Source organism: Macaca fascicularis, chromosome 15, assembly GCF_037993035.2.
Source record: "Macaca fascicularis isolate 582-1 chromosome 15, T2T-MFA8v1.1".
Classification (NCBI taxonomy): domain Eukaryota; kingdom Metazoa; phylum Chordata; class Mammalia; order Primates; family Cercopithecidae; genus Macaca; species Macaca fascicularis.
The window spans coordinates 48,294,218-48,315,493 of record NC_088389.1 but is presented as its reverse complement, the minus strand read 5'-3'; the positions used below and the strand labels follow the sequence as shown (position 1 = coordinate 48,315,493).

The 21,276-nt window shown below is 42.7% G+C and overlaps 1 protein-coding gene across 32 annotated transcripts in view; it reads left to right on the top strand.

Annotated features, from left to right (window-relative positions):
• The window catches only part of PALM2AKAP2 (PALM2 and AKAP2 fusion), a 523,331-nt gene that overhangs the window by 160,955 nt on the left and 341,100 nt on the right, over positions 1 to 21,276 (top strand). For 3 of the 32 annotated variants that reach the window (XM_065530240.2, XM_074016850.1, XM_065530239.2), the window contains one exon: positions 5,844 to 5,907. The exons of the other annotated variants lie outside the window; for them this stretch is intronic. The gene's annotated coding sequence lies outside the window, so the exon portion shown is untranslated. The remainder of the gene's footprint in view (positions 1 to 5,843; positions 5,908 to 21,276) is intronic. 32 annotated transcript variants of the gene reach the window in all.

Genomic DNA, 21,276 nt, shown 5'->3' with positions numbered 1-21,276 from the left:
AAATGCATAGTAATAATCCTAGTCTTAATTTTAGCCTCTTCTGGACATCTGTAATGGGGTTGCTACAGTTAAAATAATGCTATATAACTAACACGATATTGGGTGTTCAGGTCAGAGCAGTGCTGGCTTTATCAGCACGTGACCTCTGTAGTCACATAGGTTCCCCACTTTGTTAAATGTTCCACAGCCATATTGAAATTCTTAATAACTTTTGGACCAGGGACCCTGCATCTTCATTTTGCCCTGGGTCTGCAAATTATGTAACCAGCGGTGGGTTGTCACACCCCAGAGTCCTAGACACCAGACCTTTGCTGTGTTGAAATTATATAGGGGAAAAATGTAATTTAGAGCATAAATAAACCCCCATACTTTCAGCAGTTTAACAGTCTAATGCAGGTATTCCTTGCCAGCGGACAGCTTTCCTCCATGTGGTTTCTACTATTTATGACTCTGCTATCTCCCAGGGTCTCAGAATCCTTTGCCTCCAGCCTGTCAAATGAGAGGGGATGAAGAGGTACACTCACTTCTTAACTACCTTGGTCTGGAAGTGACTCACATCATTCCTCTTATAGTCTGGACAACTAATCATATGACCACACCTAGGTGCAAAGAAAGCTAGAAAACATGGTACCTGGCTGGATGGTTACTTTCCAGGGGTGCCTCCATCCTATGGGAGGAATAGCATAAATTTAGGTGAATCATTAGCCTTCTCTGCCGCATGGATTGTTCATGAAGGAACGCTGATACAAAAGCAGGCATCTCAGTGCAGACTACTGTGCATGGATCAGGAAAGGTAGGAATCCAGGTCTTTTTAACACAGAGGCCAGTCTCTTAGCCTCATCAGTTCATTATTATTAAGGATGCTTGCTAGTTCCAGAATAGGAAGAAACTAGAATCAGAATAGCCTGTGCTTGTTTGCTTGCTTGCTTATTTATTTCCGAGAACAGGTTTTCAGGAAAATAATGAAATGCTAACACATTAAAATGTACACATTAACCGTAAGATGCATTTCTATTTCAGTAACATTATAATGCGAGGGGAAACACAATAGCATATCTTAGAATTAAGGAAATCTAGTAATTGTCACTGTGAATTATTGGTTTAGTAATTTTTCACAAATCCTTTTGCTAGCTTCATGAAGTCCTTTAATAGTGGTCATAGGGGATAGCCATGTGTTGGCACTAGGATCTGGTAGGTTCAGGCTGACTGTTTTAATCAAAATGCTGTTAGCCAGGATAGGCACCCCCTGTTCAACAGCACACCTTCTTGGTGAATTTGTCTCATGGAGCTTCATTTCTGGGTGTGTCTTATGCAAGCTAGGAGCCCTCAAGATCATCTAGACCCAAGCTGGAAAGAGGTCTACCTTGGAGATGCATTTACATTCCCCCCTGAGATGCTGGTGATTTTGCAAGTAGTGATCAGAGACCTGGAAAGCTTCAAGAGCTCTGTAGGAAATATGTCCTGGTCAGTTCTCATCAGCCCAACAATCTGATGTGGCTCCTGAGGGAACCAGCTGCAGGAGGCAGGAAAGCAAGTTAGCATCAACACAAGTGGGCCGGCACCATAGTCCCAATTCTCCTCTTTCACCTGCTTCTCCACCACCTGAGTAGACACCTTGAGAAGACAAGGTAGAGACAGTTGCTTGAAATTCCTAGTGTCTGCCTTTGACGGGTAGGTGCTCCTACAGAGTTAAGGGAGTGGATGAGGTTAACTGTCATCTAAACAAAGGCAGTAGCTGTAAATATATTCCTTGGAGTTTGGGAGCCCCATGGCTATGTTCCAGGCCAGGGAGTCCAAAGAAAATCAAAGACTGCCACTTAACAGCTTTTTTGGCCATCCTGGAAGTCCCCACCTTCTCCCAGGCAGCTCCAGAGAAAGACAACTCCCAGCCAGGCTCTGACAGCTGAATCGAATGGCCCAGTAGTGGCACATTCCCCAAGGGGCTTCAGGTTCAGGATGCAGCCAAGTTTCCTGCTTTATCCTGAGTTAAGCAGAGATCATCACCTGCCTGGATGTTGTTTTGTCTGTGTCACCTCATCACTGGAGAAAACACATTACCACTTCCTGCAGTTTTTTTCACAAAACAGAGCATGGCATCGAGAAAATCAGATAGTCAGCATGGCATCTCGGTGGGTCAGAAATAATATCATCTGTCTACTTTGATTACATTTTAAAATTCAGTTTGCACACAATTGGGGTTCATTTAATTAACTCTAAGCCGTAATCTCAGTCTGGGTTTGAATGGATCTGCATTTTAATAGCTTCTTCCTCCAAAATATTATTTCTATGGCAAATAAGCAGCCCTTCCTTGTAATGCTGAAATCATAGAAGTTAGTTGTTTTCCCCTCATTTTTGGACAATCATTCTTTTTGCAGTAGTAACAAGATCAAGCAGTTGTCATTTGGCTTTTTGGTAGTTGAAATTAATTTGTCAATTTCCTGCCAGTCTTCTATTACGTGCACATTTTTCTGGTTAGCTGACAAATCAGAATGCTAATGATGGCAGGGCAAAGAAGACTGGCAAATTTTACTTCTGTGGGTTTTACCAAAATCATAAGTGGTTGATTTTTCCTTTAGATTTTCCAGGATAAAGGATTTTTTTTTTATTTTTAATAATATTTTCTTCATTCTAAAAAAAAAAGTGAAATGTATGAAATGATGGAAAGAATAAAATAACTTAAATGTGCCTGGCATGGGGCCTTACACTCAATCAGTATGTTAACATTTAAAAAAAAATGCCCATAACCTCATCACCAAACACTTATGGGGGATTTTTTTGGCATAGATTTTACATATTTGTAGTTATACTCTATATAAATTTTGCATCGAGCTTTTTTCATTTCACATTTTCATAAATAATTTCTCATGCTGTTATAAGCTCTTCACAAACATAATTTTAATTGGCTATGTAATTGTTTTTTAGAAGTACATTTGGCTGCAAAACCTGCAAACCGGGGAAGCATCAGCTTAAGGGTTTTTGTTTGTTTTTTTCATGGAAGAAGACATTGAGACAAGGCGATAAGGGGTCATTGAGGCCATCAGAGAACCTGCTCTTGCAGCTCTGTCTTTCTTAGTGATGGTGGCTGCAAGCGCCAAGCACAGGGCTCTCCCAGAGAAAACAGGGAATCACTCCTGTCTGCAGACGAAGCCATGTGATCACCCTAGCTCAAAAGATATCTGGGAAGGTGAGTTGATAACTTTCCAGCTTTTGTAGTGGAGGAATATGGGTTTCTTAAAATAAAATGACCTGAATTTGAATTACTGTGTCAAAGAGCAGTTTATTATTTTTTTCCCCGAAATTCCAGTCTGATTGCTTATTTGGTATTTGGTGAAGAGCAGGATTTAAAAACCTGTGCTTCATTTACTACCATCTCATTTGTCGCTGGAAACACAAATGTACAACTAGTCATAAAAATAGGATCAAGCCCAAAACCTGTGGCTATCAATTTCAGGGAGGCAGCTGTCAATGCAGGATAAGGAAAAATTCCTCAATATTTAGAGCTGCCCCAATTTGGAATTAACTACTCCATGGGATGGTGAGCAACCTTTCCCAAGATGCAGAGACTGAATAGATACTCGGTATATAGGCAGAAGAGGTAATTTACACATTTGGCAAAGTAGACTGGGTGACCTGTACCACCTAGGCATCTCCATGATTTTAAAATTAGGGTACATTTGCTAAAATATTTCTCCAAGCACCCAGGATATCCTTTGTATGGTGGAATCTTGTTCCAGTGTTGCTTCAGATCAAACGTAGTTTTAGCCTGAAGTGGGCTGGGCAGAGTAGTTGCATGAGATGGGAAGAATTCACCTCCCAGGCTCCTGACTGCAGGGCCAGGGAAAAGCTCTATATTGGGTTTGGGACCAGCCATTACCTAGGTCAGGCCCATATACCAGCCCCATCCAAGGTTACATATCCGATTTCCTCACTGCCTGTTAACATGACTTTATTATTTTTCCTGATGCCATGGATTTCTTCTTTTGTATCAATCAAATGTGCATGTTCCTTATGTAAAAGGTGGTATAAGTTCTATCTTGACATTACCCAATTATAAAATGAAGTAAAACATAAAAACAATTTTCTTTTTGATTTATTTGCAAAAGTGGTCTTTCCAAAACAGTTTTACTAGTTTAACTCATTTTATCTGAACTCCAGCTTAAAGCTATGAAGTCATGTGTGATCAATAAACATGCATCTGAGTTTATGTAATTCAGTCAAGAAATATTTTTTGAACATTTTCTATGTTATAGATATATTTGTGAGTGCTGAGAATGTCATGGTAAATACAAGACAGTCTCTGCCCTCACAGAGCTTGCATTCTGGTGGGAAACTAGGGAGGAATAATTTACGAATAAACTATTGAACATATACTATGTTTGTATAGTTTGTAGTACAGAGACTAGGTTGTTCTGGGGAGGGGGATACCTTCATAGAATGTTTAAGAAAAACCTTACTAATAAGCTAGTGTTGGAGCTGTGATAAAAAACAAAGATGTGAGCCATGTGGATATCTGGGGGAAACACACTTCTGGTGGAAGGAACAGCAAGTGCTGTCCTGAGCTGAGCTCATACTCGGTGTGTTCAAGAAGCAAAAGGAAAGCCTAGTGTGGCAGGTGGGGAGTGGGTGAAGGAGAGTGGTAGGAGACGTGAACAAAGAGGTGGTGGCTGGGGCTGGATTATGAAGGCATCTATATACCGTGGTAAGGATGTTGGCCTTTACTTGACATGAGATCAGAATCCAGTGGAAGATTTGGAGCACAAGAATTGCACAATCTGACCTATTTTTTAAAAAGATTACTCTGGCTGATGTGGTGAGATGAGTTATAAGGAAGTGAGCAAGCATGGAAGCAGGGAGACCAGTTGGGAAGATATTGTGGTAATTCAGGGGGAAAAGAGATCTATGCAGGCCAAGCTAGCAGCAGAGGAGATGGTGAATCCTGGATTGATGTTGATAGTACAGTTCAGGGGATTTTTTCCATCAAGTAGATCTAAGTGGAATGTGAGAGAGAGAAAAAAAGTCCAGAATGTGCCAAAGGTTTTGAGGTAGCAACTAGAAGGATGGAGTTTCACTGGAATGAGATGGGGGTCAACGTGCAATACCTGCTGTGAAGGGAAAATAGGAGTTCAGTTCTGGAGATGTTAAATTCAATTTTTGGAGATGCTGATCTGATACCTAGGTGGAAGTGTTGAGTGGGCAGTGTCTTAGTCTGTTAGTGCTGCTCTAACAAAATACCGTAGACTGGGTGGCTTATAAACAATGGAAACTTACTTCTCATAGTTCTGGAGGCTTGGAAGTCCAAGACCAAGGCATTAGTAGATCTGGTGCCTGGCGAGGGCCTATTTCCTGGTTCATAGATGGAACCTTCTCAATGTATCTTCACATGGTGGAAGGGGCAAGGCAGCTCTCTGGGACCTTTTTGTTTGTTTTGAGAGAATTCCAATATTGTGAGAAGGTAATATAGACAAAGGTAGTACTTTAATCTATTGGGAAAAAGATGAATGATGTAATCACTAGCAATGACATGGAGGGAGAAAATCAATATGAACCAATGGGGCCTCTTTTATAAAGGCACTAATTCCATTTATGAGGGCTCTGCCCTCATAATCTAATCACCCCTGATATGGTTTGGCTATGTCCTGACCCAAATCTCATCTTGAATTGTAGTTCCCATAATTCCTACGTATCGTGGGAGGGACTATGTGGGAGATGATTGAATCATGGGGGTGGTTACCCCTGTGCTACTGTTCTCATTATAGTGAGTGAGTTCTCACAAGATCTGATGATTTTATACCGTGCTTTTCCCCCTTTTGCTGGGCACTTCTCCTTCCTACCACCATATGAAGAAGGTCATGTTTGCTTTCCCTTCTGCTGTGATTGTGAGGCCTCCCCAGCCATGTGGAACTAACTGTGAGTCAATTAAACCTCTTTCCTTTATAAATTACCCAGTCTCAGGTATGTCTTTGTTAGCAGTGTGAGAACAAACTCATACAGTAAATTGGTACTGGTAGAGTGGGGTGCTGCTGTAAAGATACCTGAAAATGTGGAAGCAACTTTGGAACAGGGAAACAGGCAGAGGCTGGAAGTTTGGAGGGCTCATAAGAAGACAGAAAGATATGGAAAAGTTTGGAACTTCTCAGAGACTTGTTGAATGGCTTTGACCAAAATGCTGATAGTGATATGGACAATAAAGTCCAGGCTGACGTGGTCTCAGATGGAGATGAGGAACTTGTTGGGAACTGGAGCAAAGGTGACTCTTGTTACGTTTTAGCAAAGAGACTGGTGGCATTTTGCCCCTGCCCTAGAGATTTGTGGAACTTTGAACTTGAGAGAGATGATTTTTGGGCATCTGGCAGAAGAACTTTCTAAGCAACTAAGTGTTCAAGATGTGACTTGGGTGCTGTTAAATGCATTCAGTTTTATATATTCACAAATATATGGTTTGGAATTAGAACTTATGTTTCAAAGGGAAGCAGAATAAAATTTCGGAAAATTTACAGCCTGATGATGCGATAGAAAAGAAAATCTCATTTTCTGAAGAGAAATTCAAGTCAGCTGCAGAAATTTGCATATGTAGGAAGGAGCCAAATATTAATCACCAAAACAATGGGGAAAATATCTCCACGGCATGTCAGAGGTCTTCATGGCAGCCCCTCCAATCACAGGCCCAGAGGGCCTATGAGGGAAAAGTGTTTTTTTTGGGCTGGGCCCAGGGCCTTGCTGCTTTGTGCAGTCTTGAGACTTGGTGCCCTATGTCCCAGCCATGGATAAAAGAGGCCAATGTAGAGTTCAGGCCATTGCTTCAGAGGGTGCAAGCCCTAAGCCTTGGAGGCTTCCATGTGGTGTTGGGCCTGCAGGTGCACCGAAGTCAAGAATTGAGGTTTGGGAACCTCCTCCTGGATTTCAGAGGATGTATGGAAATGCCTGGACGTGCTGGCAGAGGTGTGCTGCAGGGGTGGGGCTCTCATGGAGAACCTCTGCTAGGGCAGTGTGGAAGGGAAATGTGGGATTGTAGCCCCCACACAGTGTCCTCACTAGGGCACTGCCTAGTGGAGCTGTGAGAAGAGGGCCATTGCCCTCCAGACTCCAGAATGGTAGATCTACTGACAGCTTTCATTGTGCAACTGGAAATGCCACAGACTTTCAAAAACAGCTGGAAGGGGTTACCCTGCAAAGCCACAGGAGCAGAGCTGCCCAAGGCCATGGGAACCTGCCTCTTGCATCAGCGTGACCTGGATATGAGACACGGAGATAAAGGAGATAATTTTGGAACTTTAAGGTTTAATGACTGTCTGCTAGATTTTGGGCTTGCATGGAGCCTGTAGCCCCTTGGTTTTGGCCAATTTCTCCCATTTGGAATGGGTATATTTACCTAATGCCTGTACCCCCATTGTATCTATGAAGTAACTAACTTGCTATTGATTTTACATGTTCATAGGTGGAAGGAACTTGCCTTGTCTCAGATGAGACTTTGGACTGTGGACTTTCGAGTTAATGCTAAAATGAGTTAAGACTTTGGGGGACTGTTGGGAAGGCATGATTATGCTTTGAAATGTGAGGACATGAGATTTGGGAGAGGCCAGGGTGGAATGATATGGTTTGGCTGTGTCCCCTAAATCTCATCTTGAATTGTAGTTCCCATAATCCTTGTGTGGGATCATGTGGGAGATGATTGAATCACAGGGGTGGTTGCCGCCATGCTACTGTTCTCGTTATAGTGAGTTCTCACAAGATCTGATGGTTTTATAAGGGGCTTGTCCTCTTTTTGCTGGGCACTTCTTCCTGCCACCATATGAAGAAGGACATGTTTGCTTCCCCTTTTGCCATGATTGTGAGGCCTCCCCAGCCATGTGAAACTGTGAGTCAATTAAGCCTCTTTCCTTTTTAAATTACGCAGTCAGATATGTCTTTATTAGCAGTGGGAGAACGAACTAATACACCCCCAAAGGCCCTGCCTAATATAATCACATTGATAATTAGGTTTTCAACATATAAATTTGGCTGGTGATGGTGGGGAGGTCATAAACATTCAGACCATAGCATGCAGATAAATTTCGGAGTCTAGAATTCAAAAGAGATGTCTGGGCTGGCTATATAAAGATGGGAATCGTCAATGTTTGGATGGTATTTCAAGCTAGGAGGTTGGATGAAATCATCATGGGAGTTACGGTAGGTAGAGAAGAGGTCTGAGAATAGAGTTCTGGACTGTTATAGGAGATGGTGAGGCACTAGGAAATGAAAATAAGAAGCACTGGCCAGTGAATTAGGAGAGGACTAAGAGAAGTAGGGACTTGGAATTTAAGAAAGTATGTCTAGAAAGGGGGAGTGACCATCCTTATGAAATGCTGCTGACATGCCAAGAAATCTGAGGTCAGAGAATTGTCCACTGGATTTAGTAGCAAGGAGGTTACTGGTGCCCTGGACTGGAGCTGTTTAGATGGAGAGGTAGAGGTGAACACTGGGAGGTCTGGATTTAAGTGAGAGTGAGTTGAGAGGAGGCAGCAGGAGTGTTGACTCCTTCAAGGAGTTTTGCTGTAAAGAGGAAGAAAAAAACAGAGTTGTAGATGAGGGAGAGTGTGGACTTGGAAGGAGATACTTTTAGAGATACGACAGTATGTTTGGCTGCAGAGAATGATCTAGAACCTGGGAAACATTGATGAGGGAGGAGAGAGATGAGACAACTGCTGGAAGGAAGTGCTTGAGTTGGGAAATAAGGAAGGCATTGAGTGCACAAATAGAGAGGCTGTTCCTGTGCAGGAGCTATAGCAGAGCCCACAGAATGAGTGCAGGTGTGCGGGAGCCCATGGTGGCTGGGTCTGTGGATGAACCTTCTGATTGCTTCCATTTTCTCAGTGAAATAGGAAGCAAGGTCATCAGTTGGCAGGGAGGGAGGGGGAAGAAGTGTTGTAAATTTGAGGAGAGAAGAGAAGGTGTGAAATAATCCTCTGGGACAGTTCAGGAGTAATTGATCTAAGGCAATGTAGTCAGATTTCTGGACACCTCCAACGACTCCCCCATGGTTAGGGATCTTGAATTTAAATAAGAGCAGACAGCAGAAATCAGGTCTTGGGTGTGTCTCCAGTGTTTTCAACCCAATAGGTGCAGGTACAGGTAGGCAAAGTATTGGATTTAATCTGAGCTGGGCTTTTGCCAGCTAAGTATGACAGAGAGAGGGGTGCAAGGGAATTGAGGGTGTGGACCATGGCATGATGATGGTTATTGATCATAGCATCTGAAAGCTGGTCAGAGAGGGACATGAGGTGGGTGTGGGGCAGTGAAGAGGTGGTAGAAAGAGTGCTATGCTTTATTTGATTTAACAAACTGGATTCCTTATTATAAATTCAATTACATTTCTAATGCATGGTGGAAAGTTAGTATGTTAAAAAAATCTATAGTACATTTTTATATGTTAAATATCCTATATAATAGTAATAATTATCTGCTGTGTTGCTGTTTATATTATATTCTTTATGTTTTTAGAGATGGAGTCTTGCTCTGTTGTCCAGGCTGGAATGCAGTGCCATGATCATAGCTCACTGCAGCCTTGAATTCCTGGGCTCAAGCAATCCTCTTGCCTCAGCCAACTAAGTAGCTATGACTATAGGTGTGTGCCACCATGCCTGGCTAATTAAAAATATGTATATTTTAGGGACAGTGGCTAGCTATGTTGCTGAAGCTGGTCTCAAATTCCTGGCCTTAAGCCATCCTTCTGCCTCACCCTCCCAAATAGCTGAGTTTATAGGCATGAGCCACTGCACCCAGGTATATTGTATTTTCTTAAAGCAAGTCATGGTATACCTGAAAGAAACCAAATATAAGGCACTGTAGATGAATCCCAGTGCAGTTGGCAGAAGGGACATGGAGGCCACATGTGAATCAGGGGTCACTGGCCCAGCCCCAAAGGCTGGACTTGAACATGCATTTGGTGCCACTGGCCAACAGAACCACAGTCTCGGTCACAATAATAGAACTGTTGACCTATGGGGTTTCTGGTCATAGGGGCAGAAACTGCCAACAGGGAGACAGGGAACGGCAGCTGGCCATCTGAAGCCAGGATCTGTCCAATCCAGGAAAGGAGAATTGGCAGGAGTTGGGGCATCATGCCATGGGTGAACACTTCTCTGAGAAGGGAGCAGGGAGGAGGCTGCATACAGACAGAACCACGAAGGAGGGACAGCATGGAACCCAAAGCCCTCCTCCTGAGTTGCTGGGTCTGGATCTCGGGGTCAGGGTTGTTTGTGAGATTGGAGAGTCAGCAGAAGTAGCCCAGGTGAAAGAGAAGAACCTGGGTTGGTCTCTTTGCTAGGCAAACTCTTTGCACCACAGTCTGGGCTGCCTCAGGCATTGGATAGGAGTGAGCCTGAGGGTGGGGGTATTCACCCATCCAGTGGTGCAATTTGAGAAGGAAAGGGGCAGAAGAAGCAAGGCACGGCTGATGAGGAACATCTGCTCTCTTCTCCCAGTGCAGATGGAAGGCCTAAATGCCAGCACACCGTTTATTTCACTGTAGCAAAATCCATGTTTATTTCATCCCTCACCTCATTGTCTAGACTTAACATAAATCAGGACAGTGTGAATGGAAACCCCAGGTCCTTCTCTTGGCCTTGTCAGCTTTATTCTTCCCTAGGGCAGGTGCACATGGTGCATTAGTGTCGTAAGGTGGCATGAGACTGTACCAGGCCAGTAGTCCTGATTCTAATCCAGCAGCATCACTGCCTTGCTCCGTGATCTCCCCGTGTTTGAGTCACCTCATCCTTGATATGGAAGTGGCAGTACCTGTTTTCTCAGTAGCATAAGACAAGAGATAGGGAAGTGCTTGGGAAAATGCAATAAAAGACGCCGCTGGAAGCCTTCAGCAGTAGGTTGGGATACAGAGGCCCTGGCCTTGCCAAATGAAGTGAGGTCAGCACAGATTAAGCAGACCAAATCAAATCTTTGATGGTTGAGTGATTTTTAAAAATGATTGCAGGTCTGCACAATTTAACAAGACTGCCCATAGCAGCTGAAAACATTTTTCCAGAGCAGATCAGATAAGGCCAAGTTAGAAATTGGTCATTGCTGTAAATCAAGTGGCAGACTATCAATGACCTAGATTACCCCAGTTTTCCCACAGGAAGCGAAAGGAAAACCTCTGTATGGCTGTCGAGGCTTGATTTGCCAAGAGCTAAGAGAGCTACACAACATTAAAAGATTGCCCATTTCTCAGCTTGCCCTAATGAATTGGGACTCGTTTAATTCAGAAGCCAATGAGATGTGTAAATCACATCTATAGAATAAGTGGTCAGATTTAAGCTCCAGTTGCCAACAATCTGTAACAGCCTCTGGTTGCATTGTTCATCTCTTAGTTAATAAATGCTTGGCTTTTTGCTGAAGCTGCTGCTTTTTAATGTCTAACACCATGAGGTCAGCATTTTCCCCATTTTCTGCCCTTCCTTTAAGGAGGTAGGGATGAGAAATGATAAGAACATAGGGCTTGTTGTGGGCCTTGACTTGGAAGACCCAGAGTATGGGTCCTGAAGTACAGCCTCAATGGCTCTTTTCTGTCTGTGCTGCAGGTTTAGGGGCCTGCATTTAGACTGGCCCATAACTATGGGAGCTGCTCCCAGCCATCCTAGGCTTCTCAAGAAGCCCGTAACTCTTAGGAAGAACTAAGAGCCTAACTCGTCTTGTCCTGGACTTTTCAGGAAGCCGATAACTCCCAGGTAGAACCAGGAACCCAACTCTACTCATCTTTCCTATGTAGGGTCTACAAGGCAGTGTAACACACTGTGCCCTGCATCCTAACTGATCCTGGTCAGCCGTGGTGACCACAGGATGGTTCATCCTTCTTGCTGGTTCCCAGGGTACTCTTTTGGCACTTACCACTCGCGCATTCTAAACTCCTGGCCCTGCAGTTGACTTTGACCCTACTTTCGGCCCTTTGAATTTGTGCAAATACCATTGCTGAACTGACTTGACTCATTCTCCAGCTCCCACTACCCTTTGCAGTGGAGGTTTGTAATGCCCTTGCTGAAAGTGAAGCTCCCAGTTTCACATTGGGACACAGTGGGTAAGCAAATGCCACACAAAAGAAGGTACATAATGCACACTTATACCATTATCTAACGTCTACATGGTTCTATTGCAGGGCTATACTTTCTTATCGGTAGATACATGGAAATGGAAATTCATGTGCTTTTAAATATATACTTAATGACAATGATATAGTTTTCACCTGAAGAACATCTAGAGACATCCAAATACAGAGCCAGGCACACTATATGAGCCTGAACGATTGTGGCAGGATTCTAAGAATCTGGATGATGAATCTGAAGAACTCTGTAACAAACAGATGCAAAGATGCCATATTTAGACCTCAGAGGAAGTGAGCCTCCTGTCACTGGAAGAATCCATTCATTCTCCTGATTCACTCATGTAGAATAAGTGTTGATGGCCTGCTGTGTGCTAGGGATTCAAGGATGGTGCAGTGGAAAAGATGGGCTAGTGCGGAGGATTTAGAAGGTGGTGTGGGACAATAAGTACTCTGAGAGAGAAGCATGTGGTGCTCTCAGAAGTAACTTGTCCACAATCACAAACCAGTAAGTGACAATTTAATTTTGAACACATGTATATCTGACACCAAGACTCACCTATCAACCATTAAGCTGTATCATTGCATAAGCAGTTCCCTGAAACTGGATTGGAAGGTTTGAGATAATGGTGAGAATGGTGAGAAAGGATGACGGAGAGATGGACTGTCTTGTATGCCATTTTCGGTAGAGTTTGGATTTTATCCTGTGGGTCGTGGGAATCTCTCAGGAAGTGATCTAGTTGGATATGCATTTTTGAGAGAGTACTCCACTGTAGTATATGAAGTCATTTGAATTGGGAGGGATGGGGAGTGGGCAGTAAGACCACTCAGAGGTGGCTATCCTAATACTGATCCAAGAATGAAATAGGGATAGCTGGACATGAGAGAGTGGTTGTGGATATAGTGAAGAAGGCATGGATGTGATAGTTATGTGGTTGAATTGTTGGAACTTGGTACTGATTGAGTAAAGGGTGAGGGGTATGGAGAAATAAAACTGACAGCCATGTTTCCAGCATAGACGAGGAGATGGTTGATGTTGAACATGGAAAGAGGGTCACATTTTGGGGAAAGGTGATGAGATTATTTTGGACATGTTGAGATCATAATACCTTTGGAATTATACATGTGAGATGCCTGATGGGAAATAACATGTAGGTATGGAATTCAGGGAGGAGATCTGGGGTTTTGGGACTTCAGAAAAGCTGCATCAAATAATAACTTTAGACATGGATGTGAATGAGGCTATCCAGGGAGAGAATGCAAAATGAAAGATCAACCTGGTGACTCACCGTGCTGAGGGCAGCCAGGGAAGCAGAAGGGGAGTCAGGGTAGGCAGAAACAGGGGGTGCGTGAAGATGAAAGAACTTTCCAGGAAGGAAGGAGTGATGCATGGTGCCAAATGCTGCTGACAGGCAATGGCACACATTCTAAAAAGTGGCCACTGAACATACTAACTAGAAGGTAACTGGTGGCCCTCACAAGAATGGAAAAGTAGGTTCAGTAAGGTGGAGGAGTGTGGAGTTGAGCTGAGAGGAAGTCGGGGGATTGAATTAAGGCTTTGGCTCCCTAAGTGGTGTGGCTGTGAAGGAAAGAAGAGAAGTAAGTCTTAGCTAGAGAGGGCACAGGATTTGCATGGATTGTTTTAAGAAGAGGAAGTCTAAATTCTTAGGTGAAAGAGGAGAAAATAGAGAAAGAGGTGAAATGCAGGTGAGTGGAGGATAAATGATGATGTGGGGTCCCTGAGAGGTCAGGGTATGACAGAATTCAATGTACTGATTATTAGCCTTTTTATGTACAAACAAAGAAGATATTGATTTTCTATTTATGCTAAGTGTGGGCTTGTCCTCGGGAGGAAGTATCTTTTACTGAAGCTAGAGAGTTGGCAAGGAACATATACAAAGATCCCTGGACAGTGCTGAGAGCTCGGATAAGGTTGGAGACCACATATTTGTAGTGTCGTTCTCCTACACTCCAGGGCACCCTATGTAGGTGTTTGATCTTGGGAAATGAGACTGTGCTTAGCTCTCATTTGGGATTTTTGCCAGATACCTGGATGTAGCCAAAGGACGAGGAGGCAATATTATTGAGGATATAGGAAGACAGTGCAGTGATTGGAATGGATCGTTCACATCATCTTAGGTAAGAAGACATAAAAATGGAGACAGGAGGGCTATGATGGACTGGGATAAGATAGAGGAAGCTGGAGATCAGAAGATTTGAAAAGACCCAAGAGCAGAAGTCTGAGGACAAGCCAGTGAGAGACAGGGAAAGAGGTGAGGCTGTCGTTGGAGTCTGGGCCATTGCACCTGAACAGTTCCACATTTAGTGATGAGGCCAGATTTCAGCACTAAGTACAGATGGTTGAGGAGAGTGAAGATCAAGGTCATCAGAGTTGTGGTTTTCAGGAAACTGTGGGAATAGGGTTGAATGAGTCATGAACACAAACACTGAAGTCACCCCGGATGATGGTGGGATTTCATGTAGCTCCTGTGAGCCAAGGAATGAAGTCATCAGTGGATGTACGGAAGTGACCAGAAGATCAGCTGGGGACAGAGTTAAGGAAAACGGGAACAAGGGAACAGATGAGACTTTTTCCATGAGAGCAGAGGAGTCATGGTCTGGAAATGACACGAAGGAGTAAGAAAAGTGCCAAACCCACTTCCTGATCCTAATGCCATCTGGCTTAAGAGCCCATATTCATTGAGTCTGAAATGCAATGGACAACCACCAGTTTGCCTGGAGGTGGTACCAATACTTTTCTAATATTTTTTTTAAAACTATAGGACGTAGTCTATTTTCAACTTTATTCAGCCAGATTTATTCACCCCTATTGAGTTTTCTAAGTCAGTGAATCAGTATTTTAAGGAATAAATCTTAGGCACATAAAATGATAACAATCAAATATGTATTATAAAGCTTCTTTAATCAATACAAGCTATTCTTATAAGTCTATTGGTTAATGTCTAGATTGCCATGCCCACTTAAAATGGGAAAACATTCCAGTTGGCACTTTGTGGACATTGGGTTGCTACTTGGATACGGTTGCTGGCCTTTTGGTCTGATCTGAGGCCAATTTTGAGCTAGGAGTTTCCCACGCATATGCATGATGTCCTACTATCTGTGATATATGCTGGGCATCTGAGCCTCCCTGGTATGCTAATTATCAGACCAGAGAAATACACATCACTGTGAATCACAAGGGTAGCACGTCTAATCTAAAACAATTCAAACCCCTATAATTAAAGAGTTCAGATGTCTTCATAGCTCTATTCCTCAGATTTTTTTTTATTTGAAAAATGAAAGCAAACAACAAACAATCATGTAAAAGGAGACAGTCTAGGCTTGTGTAAATTTGCAGTGGAAATCTGCCTCTCTGATGAGCTGTACAGTGTCTATGGGTTGAAAAACGAAATTCAGAAAGCAAATAGTTGGTCACCTTGGAGCCCAGAGGGATGCTCAGAATTTCCTAACATCACAATGGTGACTACTGAAAGTTTCATTCTGTTTTGTGACTTGACTTGCAGTGAGGAAGGTAGTACAGCTGTAAACCAGCTGTATTTTATTTATGCTTGGAAACAGGGCCCCTTTGTCTGTTCCAAATGTTCCTGGCCCCCTCCCTCAATTTCATGGACTTAGGTTGTTAGTGGAAAAGTAGTTGTTGAAATATCAGTTCACTCTTGGAACCTGCCACTCACCAGGACTTCTGGCAACCAGTGAGCCTTTTTGTGATATGCAGCAAGGTAAAGAAGTCGTTAAGTGGATTTCCCACATGTTCCTCTGTGACTTCATTCATAGAAATGCGTTGATAACTGAGTTATATTAAACGCTGTCTTCCCAGCTGTCTGAGGACATAAGGGATGTAGCGCCTCCTAGTGGAAGGAATTTCTTAGCATGCGTTCAACCCTGCACATGTTTTTGGAATGAGGCAAGGTATTTAAAAATACTGTACGCTAATGAATGTATTTATTATATATGGGTAGCAGGAAACAAAAAAAGGCATAAATAAGCCTTTCGAAAAATTTACTTACTACACAATCTCTTTTTTTGACAAATCAGCCCTTGAATACAAATAATCTTTTAATGGTGAAAAAAATGACTGAATCATAGCATCTTATAACCACAGGAGCTATGGGTATTAATAACATGGAAAGTGAAGCTGTGGTTATTTTTGAGTGGAAGAAGAGGGATTAAAATTGGCACAGGGCACATGGAGAGGCTTCTGGAAGTGGCTGGCAAGTTCTATTTATTTTTAACTGGGTGGTGATTACAAAGGTGTTTGCCTTATAAAAATTCGCTTAGCTAAACATTGATTTTATGATGTTTTCTGTATCTGTATTGATAGGAAGGTAGAAAAAAAACTTTTCATTAACCATACTACCTGCTAAATTTGCTCTTTAAGGAAAAACCTCAAAAATGCTAAGCCATGTATAGTTTACTTTTTATTTTTAGAGATGGAGTCTCACTGTGTTGCCCAGGCTGAACTCAAACTCCTGGGATTAAAGGTTTCTCCTGAGTAGAGGGGACTACAGGCATGTCTGGCATGGTTTTGACATATTATTTCACCGTCCTTTCAAAATAATACTTAGGTACCAGTGAACACCTACACTGACAGGCCTTGTAATATCATTAAAACTTGAGCTTTTATGTTGTCTGTGGCACAGGCTCTCTTCTTTCTAGTTCTTCAGAGAACTCCAAATTCAGTATTTCACTTGGAACATCCAGTTGCCGTAGAAATGACCATGTAGGTTACAAGTTCATTTTTGTAACCATTCAAAAGGAAAAACTAAGAATGACAGGAAGGCATCCTTCCTTGGAAAGAATCCTTTGCAGAGTCCCAATTTGAGAAAAATTACATTTTGCTTTAAAGGTGAGAGGTGAACAGATGCATTGGTAATGCTGAAATATTTGACTCCTTCCCCCACAGGGGAAAACTCCTGCAGAGCGTCTTATAGGAAAAATTATTTTAGAGTAATATAGGTGATGGCAAATCAACGTTGGGTTGTAATGTTCTATCCAACATAGTTTAATTCTGAGTTATTCAATCATAACTAAATGTATTCAAGACATAGAATACATTTAAAATTCATCTTAAAGGAAATTTCACAATGGCTTTTACATTCGTGTAATCCAGATGAGAAATGAAGAGGTGGGGGGAAGCAATAAAGTTGAAAGACCCAAATTGATTCTAGAAGGACTTGCCAAGTTTCTATAATGCCTCATTAGCTGCTTAGGTGGGAGGGAGACCTGGGAAGAGCAAGAACTCTTTTCTAGGTTCTCAGGTTAGGAAGTGAGATTTTGACATGGCCAATTTGATCTTGTATGTCCATTCATGTCTTTTACCTTACCATGGACAGAGTGACCCCTCAGAAGCACAGGATGCAAGGACAACACACAATTCAGTGGCCGCTCCTTCTACATACATCACTGAGCTCTGCCAGCCACCCAGGGTTTGAACACACACACAGATAAATAATTATATGTGTGTGTATTATATGTATTAAGCTCTGTTTTCTTTCTCCATAACACTACATATATAAAGATCAGCAACCCTGAGTTGAAATAAACTGTCATGATCTGTTTGACATTGTGAGATCACCACTCACCAAAAAGTAAGCTTTTTGAAATGTTAAAATTGAAGCGAGAGCACGAGCACAAAGAAACAAGGACCAGAAGGTGTTTAGAATAATGAAAAATTGGGAACAATTCAGTAGGAAAACAGGAAAATGGTTAAATATGATATGTCTGGAGTATGGAATACGATGCAGCAGTTAGAAACAGTAAAATAGATCAGTATGTACCGACATGAAGAAAATAGACTTACACATACCTTATGTAAAGGAAGTGAGGAAAAGGAACTTTGGTCTTTTCTGTATTACTAGAATTTGAATATCAAAATTGGATTCATATATTACTTATATAATTAAAAAATTTAAGTTAGTCAGACTTAGAACTCTTTGAAATCTACTTTTTTCATTTTTTATGAAAAAAAAAATCTACTTTTTGAAACATGCCAATGTGATTGAAGTTTCAGTGGTAACCTGAATCCTCAGTCCTGTTGCACATTTACTCTGAAGACATTCTCAAAATAGAATTTGAGAGGAAATCCACCCAGCGAGTCCCCTCCTGTATGTCTGTCTGGGATGCTCTAGAGGTGAGATGCCATCCCCTCAGTCCATTGTGTTAGTTTATTGCAATGTTTTAGGGTTCAGTCTCAGCCCCATTCCTGCCAACTGTTAGCTTAAGGCCCTTGGGCAAAGGAGATGAAATTGTTCATGGCCAACAGATCTCAGAGTTTCTTGGAACCTTAAAAGGAGATGACCCCAACATTTCTTATTCAAGATGCCACCAGCTCTACACGGTCACTGAAAGTGACTTGCCACAGAAGCTGGTGATGTTAGCTGCTTCCTTGGCATCTGAATTCTGGCTCGTGAGCAGATCTTATGCCCAATACATCAGAAACCCCAAGTCTCCTTCAGTTGTAGTTGTTGGGAGAATCCATGGGTCGACTGGAGCCTAAGGAAAGCATCAAAAAGTCACTAGGGGCCAGTGGATCTGACCTTTTCCTTTGAACAGCAGTTTGCACAACATATACCAGTGGCTTTGTAGATCTGCTTTTCATTACTGAACTGTTCTATCCTGGGGCAGCCATGGAAGCCACCTGGATATTTCAATTAGTGCAGCAAGCTGGAACTCATTTACTTTATAGTCTACTGCCTGAAGCTTCTCCCAGCTGGGCACCCAACTATGCCCAGGAACTTCTAGATATAACACAGCATCCTGATTTCAGTCTAATAAGTGGGTCTATTTTAGTCTTCTCAATTTCTAGTTATTTTGAAAATGCTCCCCTGTTCCCATATCAGGCATGGGCTCCACTCCCGACCTCTATCACTGTCAGTGGAGGTGACAGCCTTGTGAGCTGCCAGGTGGGACCAGGTACAACCCACAGCAAGGCCACTCTATGTCTCAGTCTGTAGAGTAGGTGCTTCATAACTGTCTTTGAGAGGCTGACTGAATGTGCATTCATATTATCTGGTCAAATGAATGCCCCCCCACCACCATAGAGCCTTTGTAACTGAGCTACTGGGGTCCACCTCATTTCAGAATCCCTCAGAGTCCATGGTATATCCATTCATGCATTCATTGAGCAATTATTATGTACCTGTTCTATGTTAGAGAATATTTGAAGTGGTGGGAATATAGTGGTGAGAAAGGCATGGTTCTGCCTTCAAGGCATCACCATACAAAAGATATTCTGGGATTGATGGAGGGTGTTGCAGAACCCTAGCAAATTGACAAGGCTGCTTCCCCTGTGTCCTCTGACTAGTCAGGGACTGGTGGCTCCATGAAACAGGAAGCTGCCCTGTGCTGCCCAAAGCTCCAGCCCTGCTTCCTCCTCCACTCCTCACTGGACGTGACTCTGCCTCATGGGGAGCCCATTCTCTTAGGGACCTTTGTAAAGTGATCTTCTCATGTTCAAAAACATAAAATGCCTCAGATTCCATTGCTTATAATAAGCACTTTGGGGCCAAAGGAATTTGTTTAATGAAAAAAACAGTTTTTCATAAGTTAATGTTTTTCCTTTGAGACCCAGATGCCCTTCTCTTATTCATCCACTGCCCATGCTGCTAATCAGATGTGAAGGGTAAAATAATACCAGACTCATCATTGCATGTTACATGAGAAATGTATTAGTTAGGAGTCTGGGGTTCTAAGGCATAGAGACAGCATGAGCTAGCTCAAGGAAAAGGGGAGGGATTGTTATAAGGGCACAGGGGTGCCCCACAGAATCAAAAACAGAAATGTGACTGGGCCTAAGGAAAGCGTCAAAAAATCACTAGGTTTTTTTTCTCTCATCTCTCTTCCCATTTTCCCTATCCATCTATCCATCCATCCATCCATCCATCCATCCATCCATCCATCCATCCATCCATCCATCTCTCCATCTCTCTTTCCTTCTTTCCTTCCCAGCTCCTGCCTCTGTATTTCTTCCTCTTTTTTTTCTTCCAACTTTTATCTTAGTTTCAAGGGGTATATGTGTGTGTTTCTTATATGAATAAATTGCATGTGATGGGGGTTTGGTGTACAGATTATTTTGTCACCCAGGTAATAAGCATAGCACCCGAAGGTACTTCTTTGGACCTCACCCTTTTCCCACCCTCTACCCTCAAGTAGGTCCTGGTGTCTGTTGTTCCCTTCTTTTTGTCCATGGTATACTCAATGTTTAGGTCCCATTTATAAATGAGAACATGTTGGTGTTGGTTTTCAGTTCCTGTGTTGGATCACTTAGGACAATGGCCTCCAGCTCCATCCATGTTGCTGCAAAGGACATGATCTCATTATTTTTTATGGCTGTGTAATATTTCATGGTGTGTATGTACCACATTGATGTCCACCACTGATGGGCATTTAGGTTGATTCCATGTTTTTGCTGTTGTGAACAGTGCTGTGATGAACATATGTGTGCATGGGTCTTTATGGTAGAATGATGTATATTCCTTTGGGTAGATACCCAGTAATGGAATTGCTGGGTTGAATGGTGCTCTGTTTTAACTTCTTTGAGAAATCTCCAAACTGCTTGCCATAGTCCACCTCTGTATTTCTTCCTCTACCTAGCTTCCTCTGCTTTCTGGTCCAGGAGGTCAATCAAATGGGGCTGCCCCACAGTGTCTAAGTTTTCATGTCACCAGCCCAGCCACATCAGAGAGACTCCCCTCACATCAGCTATGACCAGCGGCCATATTGTTCCACAGTGGCTCCTGGATGCAGATTAACTTCTAGCAAAAAGGGACACATTTTGAGCAGGACAGACATGGCCAAAGCTATCTAATATGCCCAAGTCTACACACACAGACACGTGCCCAAATCCCGCTCATGGCTACACATCTAACTAGAGATGGTCAAATGGACCCTGCCCTGAACCCACTTGGGAGGATGTGGTTCTGACTTGAGCTGCAGGATCCCAGGGCTTGTGTTGAGGTGGGAATAGCCCTGGAACTGAGCCAGAATACTTGGGCTCTAGTCATGGCTTCACCATTAAACAACTCTAGAGTTTTAAACAAGTTCTTAGCCTGTCTGAGTCTTTATTTTCTGCATAAATTGGGAGTCACAGAGGCAGCTTTCAATTATTTAAAAGACCACATTATGGGAGGGGGATAGGTGTGTTACCTGTCTAGTGTTGGAAGGTGAAACCACAGTGGAGACCACAGAGT